The 25,892-nt window shown below is 38.8% G+C and overlaps 1 pseudogene; it reads left to right on the forward strand.

Annotated features, from left to right (window-relative positions):
- Positions 1–294: 294 nt before the first annotated feature.
- The window catches only part of LOC148018375 (uncharacterized), a 32,910-nt pseudogene continuing 7,312 nt past the window's right edge, over positions 295–25,892 (forward strand).

Raw genomic sequence — 25,892 nt, forward strand, 5'->3', positions numbered from 1 at the left:
CGGGTGCTAAGGTATGGTCTTCAGGAACGGGAGCTCCCTGCCAGCACGGGACTCACCAAAGAATAACAATTCAGCTACCTGCGCAGTGTCGGCCTCTCCACTGTTGAGCTCAAGGACCTAGGATTCGAAGAGCAGGAGCCACCCACACCACCATTGCAAACAATCCTAGCCGTGGCTGAACAAGATACGGAGGAAGGCCTAGATGATTCAGACCAAGAGGCCGATGAAGAACTATAGAAAGCTCCTAGTCCCCCTCTACCCAACCTCCCACTAGACGACACTGAAGAGGCACACATGCCGGAGCGCATTGTGGCAGCCACAAGGAGACAGGAGCTGGCAGAGGATACACAACGCAGAGCCCAGTCACTGCCAAGACAATTCTTTGACGAGCCAGTATCACTACGATGCGACCCCAACCCCATTGATTGGCCGCAGGAATTGGTCATCTGGCGTGACCGAGAGTTTCAGACGAGGCCTTTTGAGATGTCCTTCTCCTACCCACGCTCATTGGACAAGGCGCTATCACTCAGTGTCCTATCCAAAATCAAGGAGCTAGCCAATGACCTAGCGAACCGTTGGGTGGAAGAAAGGAGCCTAATTATGACCCGGTGGAGGCAGGAGCCAACAAACTACTTGCAAGACAAGGTGAACCGGATTCCCAAATCCTCCAAGGCTACGAGGCGTAGCCAAAGTGGCGCGGAGGATTTGGGATACCAATTTTGACGCCTGGACAGCCTTCTGCAGCTCACTCCTCGAGGAGCGAAATGACCCCTCCCACATGCCCTACACCCGCCGGCATGGAGTGGACTATGACCGTGCCATTCACGAGGATTTTGACTTCCCTAAAATATATAATGTAAATGCCCAAACTCCCAAGGAATGCTTAGTCTTTAGACATCACGATATTCTTCCATCCATCACGCACTTCCTCGCGGACTTCTCCTCCTGCCCCGATCCTGCCTTCCAAACCACCTGCAACTATCTTAGGTTACTCAAATTCCTATTACAACAAAAGCCTACCGCTGAAGAAGCTCACCTTTCCCCTCTCTTTTTTGACATCAACCTAGGCATCGATAGTAGAGCCATGACTCGATTAATGATGAGGGCATCCCTCCTCCCCTCCTTTTGCTTGGAGCTCTTAGAAAACATGAATGACACCCGATTCATAAGATGTAACCACCCTTTTTTGTCATCCACCCCTCTGAAGGCCCGAGTTGCAATTAAAGAATATCTCCAAAGCCGTTCCTTCCTATCCCAATGCCTGCGACCCCCCCGTGCTCCAACTGACGGTGATCGGCATTAGCCAAACGTCTTCTATTTTTAAAAAAAAGAGAGAGAAGCACACACTTTGCTCATGGCACCTAGGGATCACCCCTAGCCCCTCGCCCCACTCCACGCTTAGGGCACATCAAGGGTAGGACTCTCAGACCTGTCCCCCTAAGCTCTGCACTACACTACACCTCCAACCATGCACGAACTGGGTCCTTAAGTGTGAGACATTACCAAGGGCTTGCCCAAGGTTAGACCCACCTCCCAGTTCCACTGCACATGCACTTACACCTCACTATGAGACAAATACCCCTTTAGGGAGTGCACAACTTTCTCTTGCAGGTTGTTCGTAACTCAGTCGAGCCGCCATTGGCTACATGTGTTCTTCAACGGATAACGGAGCCCGGTTTTGGCAGTCATCGTCGACGACAAATTCTAACTGTGCCAACACAGCCGAGCATCTTCATGCAGATCAAAGCAAGCCAGAATCTCTCCAAATCACCAGGCACCAACACCCCATCATCTCTCATCGCACCTCGCCTTTTTGATAAGTGGTCATCTACCTGCCTTTTTCACTTAGCACCAATCCTAACTACCCTATTGCTCCCCACCCTAGTACCATGGGACTAGCACTCCGCTAGGAGTGGGCTAATGTTTACTGCAGCATAGAGGAACGAAAAATGGAGCAGAAGTGCAGGAGAAATGGAAGAAGGAGACAACCAAGAAGGCATAGGACAAAAAAAGGAAAAGGCGTTCTGGAGGGAGGTTAGACTCTGAAAATTTGAACGACAGTGTCACGTCGAGAAAAGAAAAGAGTAAAAGCGTGCCATTAAATATGAAGGCACTCACGAATCCTTGTAAAAAGAGCGTCGGGCTCACTCTCATGCCAATTGTATGCATTAGTGGGAACGGGATAAGTTAGAATGGTGGGGAATAGGAAAAGAGGGCCTAGGCTAATGGCCGGCCATGTAAAAAGTGGGGATGACCGCCCAAAAAGTAGGGCATGTATATAAAGTTCAAAAGTGAATGGGAAGTTCATTCTTGGGTGTGGCTAAAGCTTCTTCTTCTTCTTCTCTTGCTTCTTACCTTCTTGCTTATGCTAGAGTGAGGGATTGAGGAAGTGTGAGGGAGTGAGTGTGTGCGAGTGAGGGATCGTGGAGAAGAAACTCCCCATCTTCTCTCTTCATCTTCCCTTCTCTTCTTCTCTCTTCTTGTCTCACGCTGCTATGGAGGATGGAGCTTGACGGAGAGGGATTGAGGTTGCTTGAGCTTGCCACAAGGATCGTGGAGCTACCGGGGTGTGAGAGAGAGGAGGGAACTCGATCGAGCATCAAGGTAAGCTCACTACACCCACAAGGTAGGCATTGCACATCGGCTATGTAAGAGGTAGCCATGGCCGCTCGGATTGAAACGCTTGATCAATAAGCGGTCCGTAGGTCTTGGGGTAGAGCTCCATAGCTCCCCTACAAAAAGGACTACTTGCTCTGTTTTCATGTCTGTGCCATAAGTTACGCAAATGAACGATGTTTCCTAAAAGGCTTAATTAAGGAAGCTGATTTTAGATGTCACTCATAAATGTGATAGGACCTAATTAGAAAACTAAAGCTATTGAGGAAAGCAGGTGGGTGGAACCCCCGACGGGTCTATCCTATGGTAGGGTGGTCCCAGAGAACTGGGAGGCTTCTCACAAGATTTTACCGACAATCGACCCTTCGAAATTGTTAGGATAGAACCTTGATTCATGCCGTTTTAGGGGATCGTAATGGGACTATGCCCTACCGGCAGAGAGATCGAGTAATGCATCCCTCTCATTTCCCATTCTCTTTGAACCAACTGCAGTATGGATCTGCTTCGGCTTGGGTATCTCTACATAAAGTAGGATGCCCAAGAATCAACGCTAGAATGATGTTAGGAGACCTTGACTACTAGGGACCCGAATTTCAGGTTGATCTTAGTGGGTTCAGGTACGAAAGTTCTATTGTGAGGTAGACTCAAGAAACCCTTGGAGACAAACCCCGTAACATTCTATGGGAGTGCCGGTCAGCATTGCTTAGATTCATTTCTCAATGGCCAGCTAAAAACGTGCATGGATAGCCGATAGAGACGAGCACCTTACAGTAGGACCCAAAGGCAAGGAATTTATAGCTAGAGCCCCCTAGCATCGAAGCGTCCTTCTACGTTTAAACTAACCCACGAAGAGACCTCTCGTGATGGGTTTGGTCCACGTTCCCGTCACGGTTATTTAGAACCCCCTTGGCTAGGATTGGCGGCTAGCTAGTGGTGGCTTGGTGCGTCCTCCATAAATTCACCCTGATTCATTATTCAAATTTCTTTTGTGAGCTTAGGTCATACATTCCTTTCACAGATATTGAATCTAGATTTACAAGCACAAACAATAATGAAGGAGAGTGCTCATGACACCTGCTAAGGTGGAGTTCCCATCTTTGAATGCTTGGCGTTGCCCTTCTTGGGTCTTTCTTACCTTGGCATCAATTTCCATTATCTTCTGAGGGATAGAGAATATCCTCTTTCCAACCTCACTCCTATATAATAGGAGTGAGCAATTACGCTATAGTTTTTGGATGGTATCTTCCCTAAGTTGCTAAACTTTGGTTCTTATCTTAAGATCCAGGTCTTAGATGATTCAAATTAGGATTTCAATTGGTCAGTTGGTAGCCATTTTCCCACCTTAGAATTTTATCAAGGTTCTAAGTTTACCCTGGGGTTTCCTTCCCTTAAGATAACATGAACTTTTGTTCATTCATCTCGCAAGTCAAGAGTAAACTAAGCCCATTTAAAATCCTTAAATAGTTGTGAGCATCGAATGTAACGCGGCGAATGGTCGTTCTTCTTGTGGATACAACATTTGAGTTTCCTTGTGTTAGCTTCGTGATGTATCATATTTTGAAAATGATATCTCGAAGAGTGTTTTGGACTCATCATGACTGGTTATTGGGATAGAGACCAAAGAGCATGCTTACTTGACTCTAAGTCAAAATATGGTCGTTATAACAATTTGACCTATTTACGATTAAATCCTAGCTGAGTCAAATTAAACCCTAGCCTTATTTATCATATAGAATTTCATTTACCGAACTACCTCTTGCAATTTAGTTTAGCAATTCACATGTGCATCTTAAATCTATCTTTTAAGATGAATCCCCATTATGTAGTGCAACCAAAATTGTCCATGATGCCATGCAAATCTAGGTGCAAGTATTTCCGGAGTTGATGATATGATGCAGGATCCCCATTCATGAAAATTCCTTCTAGTGCATTTATGCAAATCATAAAGCGTGACCTAAGTATTTAAGTGGGAGTGTACATGTGTTCATCATAAATGCGAGTTAATTCACTCTAATGGTCTACATGATGCAATTGACCTACACGGAATATTTATGTACATTGACAATCTATGATGTATTTGCAAAAGTTAGAACCTAATACTTGGCTTAATACTACAACAACCAGTAGATGATTAATCTATTCGTGGCAAATCATGTTTTTAAAGCCTTTTCAACTACCTTTCGCATTATGCAAGTTACGTGATGCGAAGTATGACTTCTTCCCAATGATGTCCATGCTTAAATGTTTGATTCAAAGTACTAGACATGGTAGCGGTACCTGGTTTTGGAGTGCCAAATTAGCATTTACACTCGATAACCCGTTCGTGTTGGTGGTGGCATCTTTGCCAGATCCTCCTTCTATAGTCACGGCTTTTCCAATTACTTTGGAGAGTTTTTGCTTTGGGGCCATTTCGAAGCTTGGAATGCGGGCCTCCTCTTCTCTCGGAGCACTCCTTTGTGGAGAGTTTTCTACGCTTTGCCTCACTTCGCAACCTTCTGCCACGTAGAGGGGTAGCTGATGGAGAGATTACAGGAATTGCAGTGGGGAGAGAGGGTACTCGAAGTTCCGTCCAAGAGGAATTTCCTTGAGCCTCTTCTCTCTCTCTCTTCCCTTTCCTCTCTTACTCTAAGATTCCTCTTCCTTCTCCCTCCCCTCTCTCTCTCTCTGTCTCTCTCTCTCTCTCTTTTACTTCCTTACAAATTGGCAATTAGGGGGGAAGAAGAAGAGGGTCCCCTCCCGGCATGCAGTCTGTGACTCCTGGGTGAGAAGGAGAGATAGTGGGGGGGGTTGGAGGGGGCACTCCTCCCTGTTATGATCGTCGTCTCGGCTTCAACATCGTCCTCGTTGTCATTGAGTCGAGCCTCACGTCATCTCGTCAACCGTCAATGCAGTTCCCGTTATCCTCATCTTCTTTTCTTAATATTACGGCTCCCCCCTTGTCATGTTGGCATGCCATTATCACAACCGACTTTCTACTACAGCCCTTCCTCCGTCGTTGTCTTCTTTACCTACGTCAACGCTCAGTTCAACTCCCCCTCCCTCCGCCAGCTAGCAGTGCTGACATTTTTTTTTAAAAAAAAAAATAGTTTGGTTTAAAAGGGGGGAGAATCTTACGGCGGAGTATTACATTTATGACTTTGTCCATTATACAAGCATTTAAGGATGCTTAATCTATGATTATAACTAATATACTCATGAACCATAGAATGAGGAGTTTTCATAAAGAGATATGGCCTTTCAGCCACCGCTGAGGCTTATTCAAAGGTAGCAAGCTAGTGTAGCAAGCATAGATGACCCATTCAAAATTTATGAAAGAGAAGTGCCATGGATGCAATCAAGCTAAAGATTGAACAAATGACAATGATCTCCTCAATGACAATGTACCTCTATTGATGCCTTGCAGAAGGTAAATATACCACTTTACCAGACATTAAGAATATCTAAGATAATTTAATAACCTTGATCTTTAAAAAATTTAAAATGATAGCTCTAAAAGCTTCAATTCCAAATAACTTGCACCATCATTGTATATCTCACTATTTTTCGTCCCCATCAAACATCATCAATGATGTAATCAAAGCTACTTTTGATCACAAAAGTGATGGACTAGATCTACTCGGCTAGTTGTGAGAAGAAAAGATATGCCATGTCAAAGAAAAGAATGAGATGGAGACATGCTAGTTAAGGATATTAAAACCTTTGCCATAAGGCTTGGAAGGGGATAATTTTTCCTTAGGATTAAACAATAATTTGATTCACACACACACACACACACACACACACACACACACACACACACACACACACACACACAGAGTATGTGTTTGTGTGCGAAGATAGAGAGATAGAGAGACATATAGAGAGAGAATGAGAGAGTGAGAAGATAGAGAGATAGAGAATGTGTATATGTGTGAGAGAGAGAGAGACAAGATAGGGAGAGATTAAAGAGTAAGCAACACGTAAGATAGAAAAATAGAGAGAGAGAGAGAGAGAGAGAGAGAGAGAGAGAGAGAGAGAGAGAGAGAGAGAGAGAATAGCTGGGTCTCAAAGTATTAAGCCCTTTCATCTCATCCTCCTCTCCTTATAAATTACCATGCCCTCTTCAAATCACTCTCCTTGCTCCATCTATGTACTTTCCAAACCAACCCAACTATCTATACCAACCCCTCACCATTTCCTATCACTATTTTACCCGATTATTTCCTTTATCCTTGTTGTATATCCTAATGTAATAAAACAATTTTTGTGTCCTTTAGCTTAGGAAAAATTAGCTTAATTGGGACGGGATTATAAAAGGAAAGAGTGTGCCATTGTAAACTTCTTTTTAGCACATTTGTAAAATTTTCCATTTCTTGGAGCTTGAAGGTTCTTGCCTTCCCCACCAACGTTGAGGGTGAATACTCAATGCCCTCCATAGCAAGAGATGGATTTCTTACAACAATCTCTCATCTATGATTCTCATTGTACATTTGATTTTTTCTAGCTATGGCTTCATTGTGTTGTATTAATACATTTTCATCTATGGCATGGCTATGCCTAGTGGTGCATCTAATCATATGATCAATCATGTTGAATGGTTTGGAGAGATATAAGACTTAAAAAATCCAAGTTATGTGTAGATGGGTGATGATTCATGCCACACAATTTCACACATTGGAAAGGTTCCCTTGTCCTTGCATGATGGCTAGACAAAGAGTTTGTCAAATGTATTACATGTGCCATCAATCACAAAGAACTTAGTGCGTGTTGGCCAAATGGTAGAGTAAGGATTATATGTTTGATTTAATGCAAATGTTTATTTTGTAAAAGACTTTAATGATAAGTGCAAATTGGTCACAAAAGGAAGTAGAGTTGGCCGCATGTTTACTTTAGATATTGAAATTCTTGCCATGAATGATGCTATGCATGCTAAAGGAAAAGGAGTGGTTGCAAACATTGAAATATGGCACAAATATATTGGACATGCAAATGTACAAAGATTAAAATTAATGTAGTCCAAAGGATTGGCTATAGGGTTTCCCTTGCTTTTAGAGTTGTAAAATTTCATAAAGTATGTGAAAAATATTCTTTTGGGGTAAGCATGCAAGATAACCTTTTTCACATGATAGAGATATAAGGAGAAACAAATTGATGTTGTGCATACATATCTTTGGGGGCCTATAAAGAACATATCTCTTGGTGCAACAAATATATTATCACATTTATTGATGATTGTTCAAGAAAGCTATGGGTATATTTCATGAAGGAAGAGAGTAATATATTTGAGTACTTCAAAACTTTCAAGGTTACTACTGAAATATAAATAGGCTTGAAAGTTAAGTGATTGAGATCACATGGAGGGGGAAAGTACCTCCCTAATGAGTTTAGTGACTTTTTAAGATCTCATGGGATAACGAGATAGTTTGCTTGCAAGTATAACCCACATCCAAATGAGGTTGCAAAATAGAAAAATAGACATTGTAGAAGTTACACGAGCATTGATGGCTAAAAGAATATGATAATATACTTTTGGTTTGAAGTTGTTTATACTACTATTTATATTATGACAATATACTACACGAGCACTGAAAGAGACTTACATGTTGTCATAACCTCCAAAGAATGCTTTATAGGTAAGAAGCCTAATGCCACACTTGAAAGTAATTGAATGTACTACATATGTTCATGTGCTAGATGAGTTGCGAAGAAGCTTGATGCAAAGGATGAAAAATGTATTTTTATTAGATAATCTTTAGAGAAAAAAGGGTATGATTGTTATAACCTTGTCACCATAAGTGAGTTCAAAGTGAGCAGGGATGTTATTTTTTATGAGATGAGCAGTTGCTATGTAGTTGGTATGCATCTAGCACCATTAGTTAAGGGTAAGAAAGCTATTAGTTGTAAGTGTGTTTACAAAATCAAGCATAATGCAAATGGTTTAGTTAGCAACGATAAGGCTAGGTTTGTTGAAAAATACTATGCTAAAATATGTGGCATAGATTATGAAGAGACATTTAGTCTAGTTGCTAGGATTTAGAGCATCCCACATAGGTGTGCATGTTAAATAAAGCACTCTATGGGCTGAAGCAAACACCTAGAGTATCTTGTCAACATTGACATTTATGCTTCTAATGATGACCACTCACTTTATGTGAGAAAGGGAGATGCAAGCTTGGTTATCATAGTCATCTATGTGGATGAGTTGATTATTACATGTGATAGTAACCATAGGATCACTAAAGTTAAGGACTTTTTGAAGAAAATGTTTGAGATAAATGATTTGAGTGAGCTAATGTGCTTCCTTGGTATTGAGGTGATCAAATGTGATGATGACATATGGATGTCCTAAAGGCAATACGGATTGGATATGTTATCCAAGTTGATATGACAACGTGTAAGTCTCTTTCAGTGCCATTAGATCAAAATGTGAAGTTGAATACTGATGTTGGTGATGAGATAGAAAACCCTACTATCTTCAAAAGGATAGTAGAAAGTTTGATTCACATAACAATTACAAGGTCAAACTTGATTTATATAATTGGCTTTGTCAGTTAGTTTATGCAGATGCCTAGAAAGCTTACTTGGATGTAGTTAGACGCATATTGAGATATGTGAAGTCTAATTTGCATTATGGAATTTTTTATGAGGTAGGTAAGAATATACATGTGTTTGGATACACAGATGCAAATTGGCTGGTAGCATGTCTAACAAAAGATCTACCATCAGATTCATGTTTTCCCTTGATAATGTAGCAGTTATGTGGAGCAGAAAAAAAGAAACCTAGAGTTGCTTTATCAAGTATAGAGGCTGAGTATAGAGGTACTACTATGGAAATATGTGATGTGATATGGCTATAAAAGTTATTGGATGATTTGGATGTGTAGGAAGATGGTCTAGTTGTCATTCACTATAATAACATGAGCAACATAGAGTTCTAGGGACTTAGTGTTCCATGCTAGGAAAAAACTCATTGAGGTGCATTACCACTTTGTGAGAGAGAAGGTACTTACAGGAGAGATTGACTTGTATATGTCAGTATACATAGGATTAGACGGGTGACATTTTTTCAAAGGCATTGGGTGCAAATAAGCATAAAAAATTTTGAAGCTTACTTAGAGTTGCAGAGATACAGTTGAGCTTGAGGGGGAGTGTTGAGATGGCAAGCTCAACACATGTGAACATTGATGATGGACCACCTAGTTAGATGGGTCCGCATGTGTACACTTAGCATATCGGTGGTCATTATGATCCTCACATGACCATTGACTTATCACTATTATATTCTGTTTGTTACACCTACCTAATAACTAGCATAATTATAGTGCCAAATCAACTAATATAGTTAGTTATGTATTGTTTGTCTTACTAGGTCATTTTTCTTTATGTTATATCTTATCTATGCTTTATGTACATATCGTGCGAGGAAAACAAGAAAACATCTTTCCCTCCATCTCTCTTCTTGTGTTCTTGAGTGAGCTTCCTTTTGCATAGCAACTCAAGAATTCCCCACACCACGTGATTCTTGGCATACCGTATATGGCCTCATAGCCTTATCGACGGACCCTAGCTATATCATATGCTATTTGAACTTCTTCTATGGATAAACTATTAAGAACGTCTATAATAACCTCATTTAAAGTAGCAAGTTGAAAGGCTTAATATTGAGGCTTTCTTAAAATTCCAATCAAATGCTTGTGTTTTAAGAATGCCTTTAAAAGCTCCATTTATTGACCCTCATCTTGGCCTCTAGCATCATTGAAAATTTTCCTGAGAAAAAATAGATACTTTTAGGAAATAAAGTAGATTCATATTGTCTTTCAATAGAAAATAATGAACCTTAATGCTTGCACATGTCTTTTCCATGCTCAAAGAACCTTGGGATTGTAACAAAGATTGATAACTGCTGTATAATATTGATTGATAATATTGATACATATGAATATTTCCATCTAAGCATTTGCAATAATCTAGTAGACCATTTTCAGCATGCCCAACAAATGTAAGCAACAAAGAAGTGGAATTGAATGGTGGATTTAGCTTAGCGCTAGGATCATTAGAATACAAGAAACCATCCACCCAAAAAATCAATATTTTTCTTTCCCTCTAAACAATATTGGAAAGTAGTTCTTGCAATAGGCCACTCTTGCTATAAGAGGCCTTTGCAATAGCTTACTCTTCATCTACACAAATATACAAATCCACCTTTCTCTTACAATTGCTTATGTCTCTAAGTGATTCCATTAGAGTAGAAGAGAAAATGGGATCTGATTAAGTTTCCATGGATAATATTAATTTGGAAGGATTAGAGGAAAAAAGAGAGCATGAAAAATACTTAGATGTATATATAATATGGCTAGATACCACTAAAGATGGAGAAGACTATATTTTGAGAAGGGATAAAAAAAGTTACTTTTGGGGGTAAGAATTAGTCAATCCTCCTAATGTGGCAATTAGGAGCCACATTAGGAGGAGTAGTATAGTATAAAGTATGTATGTAACTATCTCGACAATATTCATATCACATGTGTGGGTATTAAAAAATATGGGTTGATTTTGAGGGTCTTCTCAATGCAAAAAAGTGTGCATAGTGTTTCAACTTGCAAATTATTGGGTGCCTTTTGAGAAATAGAAACTTATTTTTAAGAAAATTTTTAAAAATTCATTTTTTGGGACAAAAATAAATCTGAGTTGTTGATGTGGCACTTTTGGAAGAGCAGTGGTCTCCCTTCTTGGAGGATGAACTAATATAAAGGACCTTTAATGCAAAAAAATATACAAAAAATGAGTATTTCAGCTTGTAATATAAGTGGATACCTTTTAAGGAAAGGAAATCCAATTTTTGTAAAAAATTTAAAAGTCTTTTTTTGGGGAAAAAATAAATCCAAGTTGCTGATATGGCACTTTTGGAAGAATGGTAGTCCCAACTTGGAGGATGAAAAGGGCTAGTTACTACTAGGGTGAAAAGAAAGAGGAGTCTCCCCTCCTTTCTAGGTAGAGTCCAGCGCAAAACATGGATGGAGCCTAGGAATGTAGGGGGGCCAGGGGACAAAAATGTATGCAATGATGACTATTGAAGAGGAACTAATCCAGGATTAAAGATACCTAATCAATTTTTTACAAGACCCTTTTTGAGTCCATATTCCCCCTAATGCATCTCTCTTTTTCTTTGTTTCAGATGCTACTTTAAATATGCAAATTTAGATATATGGTTGGCCATATTCAATGTCATTGTGTTATACTCTTTCTTTTTCTAACTATAGAGGGTGACAACTTTTCCACCTGCATGCAAGGTGTAGTTTCATGTCTACAAGAGCAAAGCCTCGAGACCTCTCTCTCTCTCTCTCTCTCTCTCTCTCTCTCTCTCTCTCTCTCTCTCTCTCTCTCTCTCTCTCTCTCTCTCTCTCTCTCTCTCTCTCTCTCTCTCTCTCTCTCTCTCATGCACCATAGCCATAACCTGATTTTCTATAGAAATAAAGCCAGTAATTTCTACTGCTCAATGCCATTTGTATGCTAACAACCTCTTCATCTCACACAAAATTTCTTCCTCCTCCAGTGTTAATGTTATATATTATTAGAGCTACCTTAATCTATAAGGAACTAAATTAGGTCATATTTGAATAAATTCTTAGTATCACATTGACCTTAGTATAAATTCTATGAAGGATACTTGTATAAAAAACTTTTATATAATACAACTTGTCCTTTCACCTTCTCATGCTTCTCACCTATCCTTTCCACTGCCAACCATCTCTCTCTTCTTTCTTAGTCTTTCTCTCTTTATTTTCAGTATTTCTCTCTCCTTCTTCAATCATTCTTTCTCCTTTGCACTATACTTGTCTCACTTCTACAATCTTCTCTCTCCTCTCAAGTCCCTTCATTATAAGTGATATCAAAGCAATGGTCTTTGATCCATTCTTGTTTCCTTTTCTTCATATATGATCTCATTGCATTGGTGCTAGAAGTGGACGAGATGTTCACACTATTCCATTGGCCATCAAGGTAGCAAGATGGAACAAACTGAATGTCTTCAAATGGAGAAATTATCCCAATGACATATTGCACAAAAGCTAAGGGATGAAAATCCAAGTCCCCCATTGGCCTTTCTTCCTCTGAGGAAACTTATAAGCTTTCATTCAAATCATAATCCATGGCAAAATGAATGAACAACAATGCAAAGACAACACCTGCATTTGTGACAAGATTACATTTGTGCTGAAGTAGTAATGTACCTGCCATTCCAATTGCACTACTTAAAACCATAAACTTGTTGGGGGTTAAAGGCCATGTGTGTCTGGCTACATGTATTTATCTTATACTTAATGCTTGCACACTTGTACACTACAAGTGGTGGCCACCCAACTCACTATCATCTTTATTCTTTATTATGTACTATGGAATAATAAAGTGAAGGCGGGTCACACATTTTGACTATTGGGGTTCCCACATACCGATCTTTCTCTCTTAATTTCAAACCTCCATAACCATAGCTCTTGCTTCCTCTTGTACTCTTCTCACTCTTACTCCTACACACCCTTTCAACTATTATCAAATTGGGAATTTGAGGAGCTTCAACCATTCTACTTCAACTTGGGAAAGAGAGCTTCAATCAAGCTTTCATGGTACCCACGTCTTTCACCATGTCTTCATCAATTTGAGGTGCACCTTAGCTCCCTACCTTCTCTAACTTCTTCTCCAACTCCAGGAGGGCATTCTAATCACTACGAAGTGACCTCTAAACTCAACCATAGTAGAAGAAGACTTAGGAGTAGCCCTTGCAATTTTCAGTGCATTTTTAGGAGATTTCCCTACTTTTACATTTGTCTTTTGCTCCAACCTCCATCTCATCTACTTTGCCTAAATATTGGGGATTCTTTCCCACTTTTTCAAATCCATCTTAGGGATTATTTGGGAAGAGAATGATCAGCCATGATTAACAGTTGTGGACAATCATGATGTTCACAATTTGGGGTAGCCAACATTGGAATGTTTATGATTCATTGATGCTTATTCATTGAAGTTTGATGCTAGGAGAATGTATTGATGGTTAGGGAGGATGCTCTTCTTTAGTCTTTGAGGTTTGATTTTAAACTCCTTTACATTCATATTTGGGAGAGGCCATAGTGGTCAATGATATGCTATTTAGGGGAAATGTTTATGTCATTTATATGCTATTGGATGTAATATCTAGTATCATTGGGATTTTGGATGCTATGATATACATGCATTTAGCTTTATTTTCTCTCATATACTTAAATTTTCTTCCATTAGTATTTTTAAAATTTTTCCATTTAGAGCTTGGCTTTTAAAGACCATTGCATCCCTCCATATGCTCATTGGTCTATGTCGACACTATCTTTGTAGTTATTGATCACTATGATCTTAAGTTTGTTTGATATTGGGATACCTGGTACTTACTTCTATCAGAGGGGTTTTTTATCATCATGGATATATGTTATATTATGTGTTGAGCTTCACTATTTATGAGCAGTGAGTTGATTGTAGCTTACTAGATGTTGACATTGCTTGGATATCTCTTATGCATAGTTAGCTTATGTACTTGGTTACCCCCTTTTTTGGGATGCATTTATATATCTTATACTTTTGTGTTCTCTATCAATATTTGGTACTTGGAGTTATATGCTCTTTCTTGGATACTACTAGTTGCATTCTAAGTCTTGTTACTATTTAGACTTCCTTGGAAGTAGAAGCATTTTATCTTGGACATTTACCTACAATTGCCTCATAATTCCCTATAGATTTATGGACACCACTGCTATGATTTCGAGCTACTTCTTTGTAGATAGATACTTGTCTTGGGTACTTTAGTGCTTTCACTTTGTGGTGCGCAGATTGGTCGCAGATAGCTCACGTGGTGAATCCCGGAAGGTCCCCAAGAACAAAGTACTCTACCTTTTTGCACAAAAACCCATGTAAAAGCATGCACGACAAGAGGCAAGAGACAAATTGGGTTCAATCTCCCCCATGCCTTGTGTGAGCGCTTCACAAAGCATGTATTTTATGTATATTTCCAATCTTCATGCTCAATAATAGCCCAATTACAAAAATATGACAAGCTTTTTAGCTTTTGAGTTTGCTTTCTACAAAAATAGGAAAATAAAGCTAATGGACGGTGCCCATAGAGTCTGGCACGCCCAATCTCAATGTCCAAATAGAAATAACATATCCAGGCGCATAAGCGCATACAAAATAATAATAAATAATCGATGTCTCAATAGACATAACAAAATATAGGCGTGGCGCCTATCAAAATCTAGTCCAAGAGTCGAAAATCCGCTAGACTCCAATGCTTTCCTCCGCCACTGCTGCTATCTCTACACATCAACTGAAGCATTCACAATCGTTAGTAAAATAATACAATTAAACCAACAAAAGTGAATACCTAGCAGTCTTCAGCTACATAAATAAATCAATTGGTTAGAAATAAATCCTAACCTTAATTTATTACGAGTGCGCACTCTAAACTCATAAACGTTTATTAATTTAATATGCATTTTGCGGAATCACCCGCTATGGAATCACCCATGTACACACTAAATTAATGAAACGGCCGAAAAGGACAGGCGTCCCCATCAACTTCTCGCACAAAGAATCCTCTTTGTGTATGAGCCCCGGTCATCTAAGTTTACGGAATCCACCGTAAAACCTCACGGAATCCACCGTGGAATATGCTTATTACGAGTGCGCACTCTAAACTCATAAACGTTTATTAATTTAATATGCATTTTGCGGAATCACCCGCTATGGAATCACCCATGTACACACTAAATTAATGAAACGCCCGAAAAGGACAGGCGTCCCCATCAACTTCTCGCACAAAGAATCCTCTTTGTGTATGAGCCCCGGTCATCTAAGTTTACGGAATCCACCGTAAAACCTCATGGAATCCACCGTGGAATATGCCTCCTGGCATCATACCCCCGGGGTGGGATAGCAATTGACCTCAATTGCTATTAGCTCAATGTGGAGCTAACAGAGTGGGGAAAGCATTTAAGTCTCTAGCGTGCATCCATTGTGCTTCCTCTACAGGATGGTTCTTAAATTTCACTAGATATCTAGAATACCTTCTGCCAGTTCTAGTGGTCATGTAGTCAGTGTCTATGATGGCTTCTGGTTCAAGTATTTCAGTCTCTTCTTCTAATAAGGGTGGGTTTTCATAAACAGGGTGGATAGGTAATTGGCCTCTAAATGATCTCAATAAACTAATATGAAATGTATTATGAATTTTCCAATGAGATGGCAGTTCTAACTTGAAAGCATTGTCATTAATCTTATGAATGATTCTAAATGGTCCGTAGAATCTAGGAGCTAATTTGACAACTGGATGTCTATCTACACTTTGCAGTCTACGCTTTTCTATTCTAAGCCAAACATAATCATCAACTTTGAAATTCATGGCTTGTCTTTTCTTGTTGGCTTGTTTGGTATATGATTGTTGGGCTTTAGCAATCATATCCTTTACCTCATAAAAAATAGTGTTATGCATAACAGCAATATCATCAGCACTCTGAATTCTATTAGACAAAGATGCAACAGGTGTAGATAATCTATATCCATAAATAACTTCAAAAGGTGCTTTCTTTGTAGATGTGTGCGGTGTATTGTTATATGCAAACTGTAATAAATGTAAATGAGTATCCCAAGTCTGAGGTTTAGAGATAGTGTATGCACGTAAAAGATCTAAAATAGTGCTATTTGTGGCTTCTGTTTGTCCATTTGTTTCTGGATGAAATGTAGATGAAAAATCAATCTTTGTGCCTAGATTTGCAAACAGTGTAATCCAAAAATTATTACAAAATCTAGAATCTCGATCTGAAATAATCACTTTTGGCAATCCATGGTTAGTAAAAACAGTTTTCAAAAATAACTGTGCTGCTTGTGATGCTGTTAAAGTTTTCTTACATGCAATGAAATATGCTTGCTTACTAAATCTATCTACAATTGTCCAAATCATGTCATGGTTAGATTTAGTATTTGGTAAACCAATAATGAAATCCATAGATATATGTTCCCAAGGTTTAGATGGAATATACAAAGGCATTAATAATCCATACTATTTACCATGATGTCTCTTTATTCTTTGACAAATCAAACATTCAAAAACGAAATTAGATACATCTGCATCCATATGCAGCCAATAAAAATCTTCAGTTAACATGCGTAATGTAGAAATGATACCTCTATGACCTTGATATGGGGGACAATGAATTTCATTCAAAACAAAAGATCGGAATGGAATAGTAACACACAGTCTCTTTTCAAAGAACATGAATCCATCATTATATGACAATGAATCAACAGGAATGAAATTATTTTGAACTAATTTTTGCCAATCAGAATGAAAAGTAATATCCTGGTGATATGTGTCTTTCATAGCAATCAAAGAATCAAAAGATATGATAGAAATGTTATGAATTGCAGGTCTTCTACTCAATGCATCGGCAACTACATTTTCTTTTCCAGGTTGGTATTGAATGATAGGATGGAAACTTTGAATGAATGAAGCCCATTTGATATGACGGTCAGAAATTTGTGGTTGGCTAAGTAGATGTCTAATGCTTTGCTGGTCGGTCTTTATCATGAATTCTGAACCCATTAAATAATGCTTCCATTGTTTTAATGCTTGTACAACTGCTAAGAGTTCCTTGTCATAAGTGGAATATTTAAGCTCAGAGGGTTTCAGCTTAGAACTAGAATATGCTATTGGATGGTTGTCTTGCATTAGTACGGCTCCTATTCCCGATCCGCTAGCATCAGTCACAACTAGAAAGAATGGTCTATTAAAATCAGGCAATTGTAGAACAGGGGCATTAGTTAATGCACGTTTCAGTAAATCAAAGGATTTCTGCTGAGTTTCAGTCCATTGATAAACAATTCCTTTCTTAAGAAGTTTTGTTAATGGTAAAGCAAGTAATGAGAAATTACGTACAAACTTCCTATAGAAACTAGCAAGACCAAGGAATGAGCGTAGCTCATGTACATTTTTAGGAACAGGCCAATGCAATATTGCGTCAATTTTCTTAGGATCAACTTTAATTCCTTCTTTTGATACAATATGACCTAGATATTCTATTTCTGTCTTAAAGAATTCACTCTTGTCAGGATTTGCAAACAATTGATTTTCTTTCAGTAATTGAAAAACTAATGATAAATGCTCATAATGCTCTTTTTCACTTTGACTGAACACTAAAATATCATCAAAGAAAACAATCACACAATACTGATATTTTAGAAAAATACGGTTCATCATTCTACTGAAAGTAGCAGGTGCATTAGTTAATCCAAATGGCATGACTAAGAATTCGTAATGGCCAAACTGTGTCCTGAATGCAGTCTTAAATATGTCGGATATATCTAGCCTCACCTGATGATATCCAGACTTAAGGTCAATTTTACTAAATATAGAAGATCCTTGCAGTTTGTCCATAAGGTCATCAACTCTAGGTATAGGATACCTATTCTTTACAGTGATCTTGTTTAATGCTCGGTAGTCAATACACATCCGATAAGTATTATTCTTTTTCTTGACTAAGAGCACAGGTGCACCGAATGGAGAACTGCTAGGTCGAATTAAGCCTCTATTTAGTAATTCTTCAACTTGACTCTGGATTTCTTTTTGCTCTATTTGATTGTGCCTATATGGGGCTTTGCAAGGTGGTTGTGTGCCAGGTATTAGGTCAATCTTATGGTCTTCTGGACGTGATGGAGGTAAACCTGGTGGTAGGTCTTCTGCAAAACAGTCCTTAAAATATGCGAGAAATTCCTTATGCCTAGGGTGCATATGATTTTCCTTTGCATGCAATTCATTCACCCAAATGAGATATGATTTAGTATTCTTGCGTAGTGCACGTTTTGCTTGAGTATGCGAAAGCAGTGGAAAAATATGAGATGCATGCATACCAAATAATGTAATAGATTTTCCTTGAAAATTAATATTCATTGTGTGTGTGGAATAATCTATATTGGGATTATGTTGGTGTCTCCATGGCATTCCTAGAATAATGTCACTTGACTGTAATGGGATAACTAAGAAATTTCTTCTTTCAATGTATGGACCAATTTGAATTTCTAAATCTTGAACTTCTTGTGTGCCATTGTACCTAGTGCCTAAAAATGCAGCTTTTATGCGATAGTGCGTAGGTACTGTATGCAATTTCAATTCCTTTACCAATTTTGCTGAAATAAAGTCATGGGTACTACCGTCATCATGCAATATAGTTCTTTCTTTTCCATGCACCATACATTTCATAGTCAACAATGAATGTGAAGTAGGCATACCTGGTAAAGTGTCGGAAGTAGTAGTAATATCATCCTCTTCTTCAGTGAAATCTGGCATATCCTCATGCTCTTCTTCGTCCATGGCTCCAAGGTAGTTGATATGTGCTGATGGCTTCTTTGAATGACAATTTGCTGCGAGATGCCTTGGCTGGTGACACTTGTAGCATACTATTGGCTTAGCTTTGGTCACATTATTTGCAATGGCTGGGAGTCTGGGTATATTTGGATTTGCTTGTGGAATAGGCTTAGAATTTGAATTGACAGTGGATGGTAATGCAGGTGGTTTAGGCCAATTCTTGCGGAAAGATGGTGATGAGAAACGACCTGGATTAAATCTTCTGAAATTGGAATTGAATTGTTTAGATCCATAATTACCGTTTGCTTGGAATTGCTGTGGTCGTCGATCTCTTCCACGTAACTTATCTTCAGTGTCGTGAGCTAAGGAGATGGCGTCTTCAAGGGTAGCAGGCTTGAACATGTTCACTTTAGCGTAGTAATGTCCAAGAAGTCCAGACATATACTTCCGCTTATGTGTCGTCTCTGGTACGTCTTCAAGCATGCGTAACTGTAGGAGTGCATTCCAAAAACGCTCTGTATACTATGGAATAGGCTCACGATCTCGCTGTTGAAGTAAATCCCATTGCTTGATAGCCTTCTCATGAAATTGCAGTGGAAGGAAATTTTGCATGAACTTCTTCTTAAAATCTTCCCAAGTAGCAGGACATTCTATGCTCTTGCGGACTACAGTCCACCAAAGTGATGCTCTGTCTATCAGATGATTAGTAACACACTTGATTTTATCTTTTTCAGGATAAGTTTCCTCATGGAAATAGTCATCAAACTGGCTAATGAATGATAAAACAGTCTTTCCTTCTCTTATGCCATTGAAAGTGCGAAACTTGAAACTTCGTTTACTTATCTTGGATTCCTTGCGAATGGTTTGTGCTTTAAGGGTGGCGTCGATGGTACGGCGAATCAAATCTTCAGCTTGAGGTTCTTCTTTATCGGTGGACGCTCTTTGTAGCTTTGTCAATTGCGCTTGCAAGGCTTGCCTAGCTCTTCGCTCTTCTTCCAATTGCAGCATGATAAGATCCAGCTTTTGTTCCATGGTAGGCTCGGGTAGATCGTCTTCAGCCATAGGATCTTCCATATGTGGGGTAATCATCCTGTAAAACTCAACAAACCTTTCCCACTCAAAATCAGTTAGCGGGATGAGCGTAGCTCAAATTTGGGGTTACAAGGCTATGTTTTTTTTGGATATTTCTTCTTCAATTTTTAGAAATTCTGCAATATTTCTGTCTCCGTTTGCTGAAAGTACTTCAAGGAACTTGTAGATAGGTAGAACAGCTTGCTGCGAACAACTTTCCAGTTCAAAGTTTTTGCATACGAACAAGTCTTCTATGAGTTTTAAGCACTAGACAGTTCTGATTTAGTCTGACTTGCAGAGTTGCAGACTTAGCAGACTTGCAGAGTTGTTGACTTGCTGGACTTAGGCCGACTTGTAGAACTTGCAGAACTTGATTAGAGTCAACTTACGGAACTTGACTTCAGAAGTGCGAGACCCAGAGTTTGCGAACTTGTCAGATCTGTGTAACTTGCAGAGAGTTGTGTGACTTAGCTTAATGAATTAAGCTTAAGCTTAATAAGCTTAGTGACTAAAGCTTATTAAGGGGGAAGAGTCGTCAGTAATCAGTGCAGATCGTGGAGTACAAAAATATGTGTTTGATGACGTCGCGCGAATTTCGGACATCCTCAGAGACCACGTCGAATAATCGTGAAGCTATTAAGCTTCTAGTTAAGCTTATAAGCTTAGTAATTAAGCTTTGAAAAAGATAAATTATAAATTTCCTCACTGTTTCTTCACGACTTGATGAAGGAGATGTATGAGTGGTCCTCCGCCTGCAGAGCTTGGTCCTTCGCGATCTGACAGTGGAAACAGAGGTTCTTGATCGCCAGAAGTCTGCTTGTATTGACGGTTCGCGACGAGATTGACTGTAGAGCCCGTTTGTTCCTGGAGCTCCGCCTTCGCCCGAGATTGGTAGCGATTGGAAGCTCTTGATCTCTATTCCGCTCTGATACCACTGGTGCGCAGATCGGTCGCAGATAGCTCACATGGTGAATCCTGGAAGGTCCCCAAGAACAAAGTACTCTACCTTTTTGCACAAAAACCCATGTAAAAGCATGCACGACAAGAGGCAAGAGACAAATTGGGTTCAATCTCCCCCATGCCTTGTATGAGCGCTTCACAAAGCATGTATTTTATGTATATTTCCAATCTTCATGCTCAATAATAGCCCAATTACAAAAATATGACAAGCTTTTTAGCTTTTGAGTTTGCTTTCTACAAAAATAGGAAAATAAAGCTAATGGACGGTGCCCATAGAGTCTGGCATGCCCAATCTCAATGTCCAAATAGAAATAACATATCCAGGCGCATAAGCGCATACAAAATAATAATAAATAATCGATGTCTCAATAGACATAACAAAATATAGGCGTGGCGCCTATCAAAATCTAGTCCAAGAGTCGAAAATCCGCTAGACTCCAATGCTTTCCTCCGCCACTGCTGCTATCTCTACACATCAACTGAAGCATTCACAATCGTTAGTAAAATAATACAATTAAACCGACAAAAGTGAATACCTAGCAGTCTTCAGCTACATAAATAAATCAACTGGTTAGAAATAAATCCTAACCTTAATCTATTACGAGTGCGCACTCTAAACTCATAAATGTTTATTAATTTAATATGCATTTTGCGGAATCACCCGCTATGGAATCACCCATGTACACACTAAATTAATGAAACGGCCGAAAAGGACAGGCGTCCCCATCAACTTCTCACACAAAGAATCCTCTTTGTGTATGAGCCCCGGTCATCTAAGTTTACGGAATCCACCGTAAAACCTCACGGAATCCACCGTGGAATATGCCTCCTGGCATCACTTTGTGGATAGTAGTATATTGATTTGCACTCCTTCTATTGCCTACACTTTTGGCTCAATTTTTAGGTTGTTTTAATAAAATTACAACAATCCATAGTCTTTTTATTTTGCAATCCTAATGGCCAGTACTTCTAGGAATAGTGCCATCTTTAACATTAATAAGTTGGATGGCAACAACATTAACTATTACAAGACCCATATTTGGCATGTCTTAGTGCAAAAGAAGCAGTTAAGCCATTGAAGTGCAAAGATATAAAGCCAAAAGATATGGGTATTAACATTTGGGATGACCTTCATGAGCAATGCAAGTCCACTATCATTTTATCTTTGTCTAAGTAAGTATATTTTAATGCCATTGATATTGAAGGTGGTGCATGGTAGTTATGGGAGAAAATATGTGATCTTTATGATAAGCAAAGATCTCCTTCATAGTTGGACTAGCTCAAGAATCTTGTGGACCTTCATATGAAGGAACAAAATTCTATGTCTAGTCATTTGAATGAGTTTATTCTATTTGTAGTAAACTTACACTGTAGAAGATTATCTTTGATGATAATATTATATCTATGTTTTTTATTGTCACTCTCCCTATGTCGTGGATTACATTTTGTAGTGCCATTAGTACTAATGCTCCTAAGGATGGTTTTAAATTCTTAGAAGTAGAGAGCTTTACTCATTGATAAAGTTGAGAGGAAGAATGTTGATACATCTATTGGCGCCTCTCATGATCTTATAGTTAAAGGCAAGAATAATGCTAGAGGCAATTATGACCATCGTAGTAGATACCCACAATAGAATAGGTCTAACTCTAGATCTCACCAATAGGGTTATAGTAAATCACGCGGTCCTAAGTCTTTGCTTATATGTCATTATTGTGGGAAACATGGACATATATAGCCATAGTGTCCACAAGATATACCAAGATAAGCATGATAAAAGAAAATCAAAAGTGCAAAATAATGCTGAGTCATCTAAGACCTAGTTAGATAGCTTGTGGCTATTTTTGATGCTCTAATGGCCCAAGATATTGTGCAATATCATGTTGATGATAGACAAAGAGAAGAGGATGTATCGACTCCACAACTAGTCTTGTGATGCTCTACTAGAGCCTCATCTCCTCTTAACGATTATGAGCTAACTATGCATTATGTCATGGTGGCAAATTCTGATGAGTTTCTTACCTATGAGGAGGGTATGCATAGAGGTGATAGTTCATATTGGAAGAGAGCTTTGCAATTTGAGTTTGGCTTATTGTAGAAGAACCATACTTGGTTTCCTTGCTTAATGGAAAGCATGCATTGCCATGCAAGTGTGGGTATATAAGTTGAAGAGCACTCATGGTCACCCTAAGCTAGCATATAAGTCTCAATTAGCTTTAAACACAAAAAGGGAGTTGACTTTGATGAGATCTTCTCCAATATGGTCAAGTTGATTACCCTCCTTTGCTCAACTTTGCAAAGGATTTTAAATAAGAAAAGGGAAATGAATTTGATGAGATAGTCTCCACTATGGTCAAGATGAGTGCCCTTTGGTTTTGGCCTTGGTTGCATAGTTAGATTTGGATTAGTATCAAAAAGATGTTAAGATAGATTTTCTACACTAGGACCCCTACATGAGGACATCTATACATACCAACCTAAGGGCTTTGTGAAAAAAGTAAAGAAACATCTAGTATGTAAGTTGAGAAAGAGTCTTTATAAACTTAAGTAGGCACCTAGGTAATGGTATCATAAGTTTGATGTCTCCATGCATGCAAAGTCCTATACTTGCAACACTATGGATCCATGTCTCTACATAGAAATGGCCCGTAATGGTAGCCCCATTATTTTGCTATTATATGGTGATGATATTTTGATTGCTAGGAGTGCTCATGATGAAATAGATGCTTTAAAGACTCAACTTAAGAGGAGCTTTGAGATGAAGGATATGGGGTATGCTTTTCATATATTTAATAAGTGCATTACATATAGTTTCTCTTAAGGACTCATCTACTTGTTGTAGAAGAAGTACATCCATAGGATTTTAGCAATTTCATATGTAGGGAGGTATGCCTACTAGCACCCCTTTACCTTCCCATGTGAAGATTAGTCAAGAAAATTTTCCCCAATTAGATTATGAAAGGCCCAAGATGGCCAAGATTCTATATGCATCTGCAATGAGTAGCTTGACGTATGCCATGATAGCCACTACACTTAACATAGCATTTGTAGTGGGAGCTGTAGCTCTTGACATGGTGACACTTGGGATGATGACATTGGGACACTGTGAAAGGTATCATGAGATACCTTAAGGACACTATAGAGTTGTACATTTTCTATGGCAACCAAGATATTGGAGTCATGGAAGATGTTTCTTGGATGTATAGAGTGTAAAAATGCACTGCCTTGTCTACTGCCAAGGTTGGGTACATTGCAACCACCACTGAGGCTTGCAAGGAGGCCCTACAATTAGTAGGTTGTCTAGTTACAGGCATTGGAATCTCTTCTATGACTTCGGCCCTACATTTGAGTTCTATGAGTGCCATCATGTTCGCACATAATTCAACCTTTCATGTGAAGACCAAGCACATTGAGGTACATTTGAATTATGTGCCATCACGTTGGCACATAATTCAACCTTTCATGTGAAGACTAAGCACATTGAGGTACATTATCACTTCATTAAAGAGGTGCTTGAGGACAAGCAGGTAGAACTTATCAAGATCTCTGCAAATGAGAATCCTACTGCATAGGATATGTCTTTCCTCATCTAGTTGTACTCATATGCAAATTTTATATTTTCTTCTCTTCATTCACACACATCGGTCTTGCTCTCTTGAGTTCAAACCTTCATAGTCATAGCGCTTACTTCCACTTGTGCTCTTCTCACTCTCACTCATGCTCGCCCTTTCAAAACCAATTCTAAAACCAAATTAAAAAACTAATATACAAACATGTAATTGCATTTCCTTGTTCATGTGGATGCATATACATGTCCATAATATCTCTTACTTGTAGATCGCCAAAGTCTATTTTATCGTCATTGAACATCTTCTCTATCAAGAAGTGAACTGAGAGAGAATAAAGGGAAGATGGAAGATTATAGAAGAGGAAGAAATATTAGAAGATAAGAGACAAATGTAGAAAGAAGAGAGAGAATGAGATGGTAGCCATGGAATCTGTGCAAGGAGCTAAAGATGAAAGATACTTGATTTATTATTGAATGGTGAAAAAAATAAGTCTCTTGCAACTTTTATACCAAGATAATATAGCTCATTTTTTTCTTTCTTTTCCAAGAAAAATAACAATATCTTCTTATCTTTCCAATCTTTTCATTCCATTCTCACCCAAAGGTCTTTGTTCTCAAAAACAAAGAAGGGACTTATTACAATGGGTTAAATTGTAGAGATGGCAAAAAACTACTTTGTTTCAACATTACAAGGATATAAAGGACTTAAGGAATCTAAAAGAATTTTATTAGAACCAAAGTTTTAAGAATAAGCCTCTCATATTTAAAGTGTCTAGAGATCCTCAAGTTGAAAGCTTGGCCACTAAATCTTCTTGAAAATACTTTTGCAAATAGTACTTCTTGAAGGTACTTCTACAAATAGAAGACAACTTGTTCTCTATGGCAAACCCTATTGTGCTAAATGTGGGATAAGTTTCTATAGGCAGCTCCAAATGAAGTGTGCTATATTTTTCCTAAATAAAAATATTAATATCTTTGTAATAGCCCCATTATTTTCATATAGAAATTTATTTTGCTTGTGCACCCTATACAATTCTCATCAAATTGCCCTCCCTGACTATGCACAAATGCCTCGGACTCATCAAAATTCTTTCCATGGTCTACATGCAACTCTCATGGTTCGTTGAAAACCTCATCAACTTCTCATGTTTATCCCCTCCCCCATTGTTTGCCATCAAGGATGAGGGATAATTCTTGGAAAGCCGCATGTGGACTAGGCTAAGAGAAGAAAAAAAAAATCAAGGGAAAAAAACTGACATTCAATCAACAAGGAATCGAAGAAATGGAGGGGGTCATAGGTTGTCGATTGAGTTGTGTACTTTTCCCCCA

This window comes from Lygodium microphyllum, chromosome 21, assembly GCF_053477565.2.
Source record: "Lygodium microphyllum isolate KBCC chromosome 21, Lygodium_microphyllum_v1.1.10, whole genome shotgun sequence".
Classification (NCBI taxonomy): domain Eukaryota; kingdom Viridiplantae; phylum Streptophyta; class Polypodiopsida; order Schizaeales; family Lygodiaceae; genus Lygodium; species Lygodium microphyllum.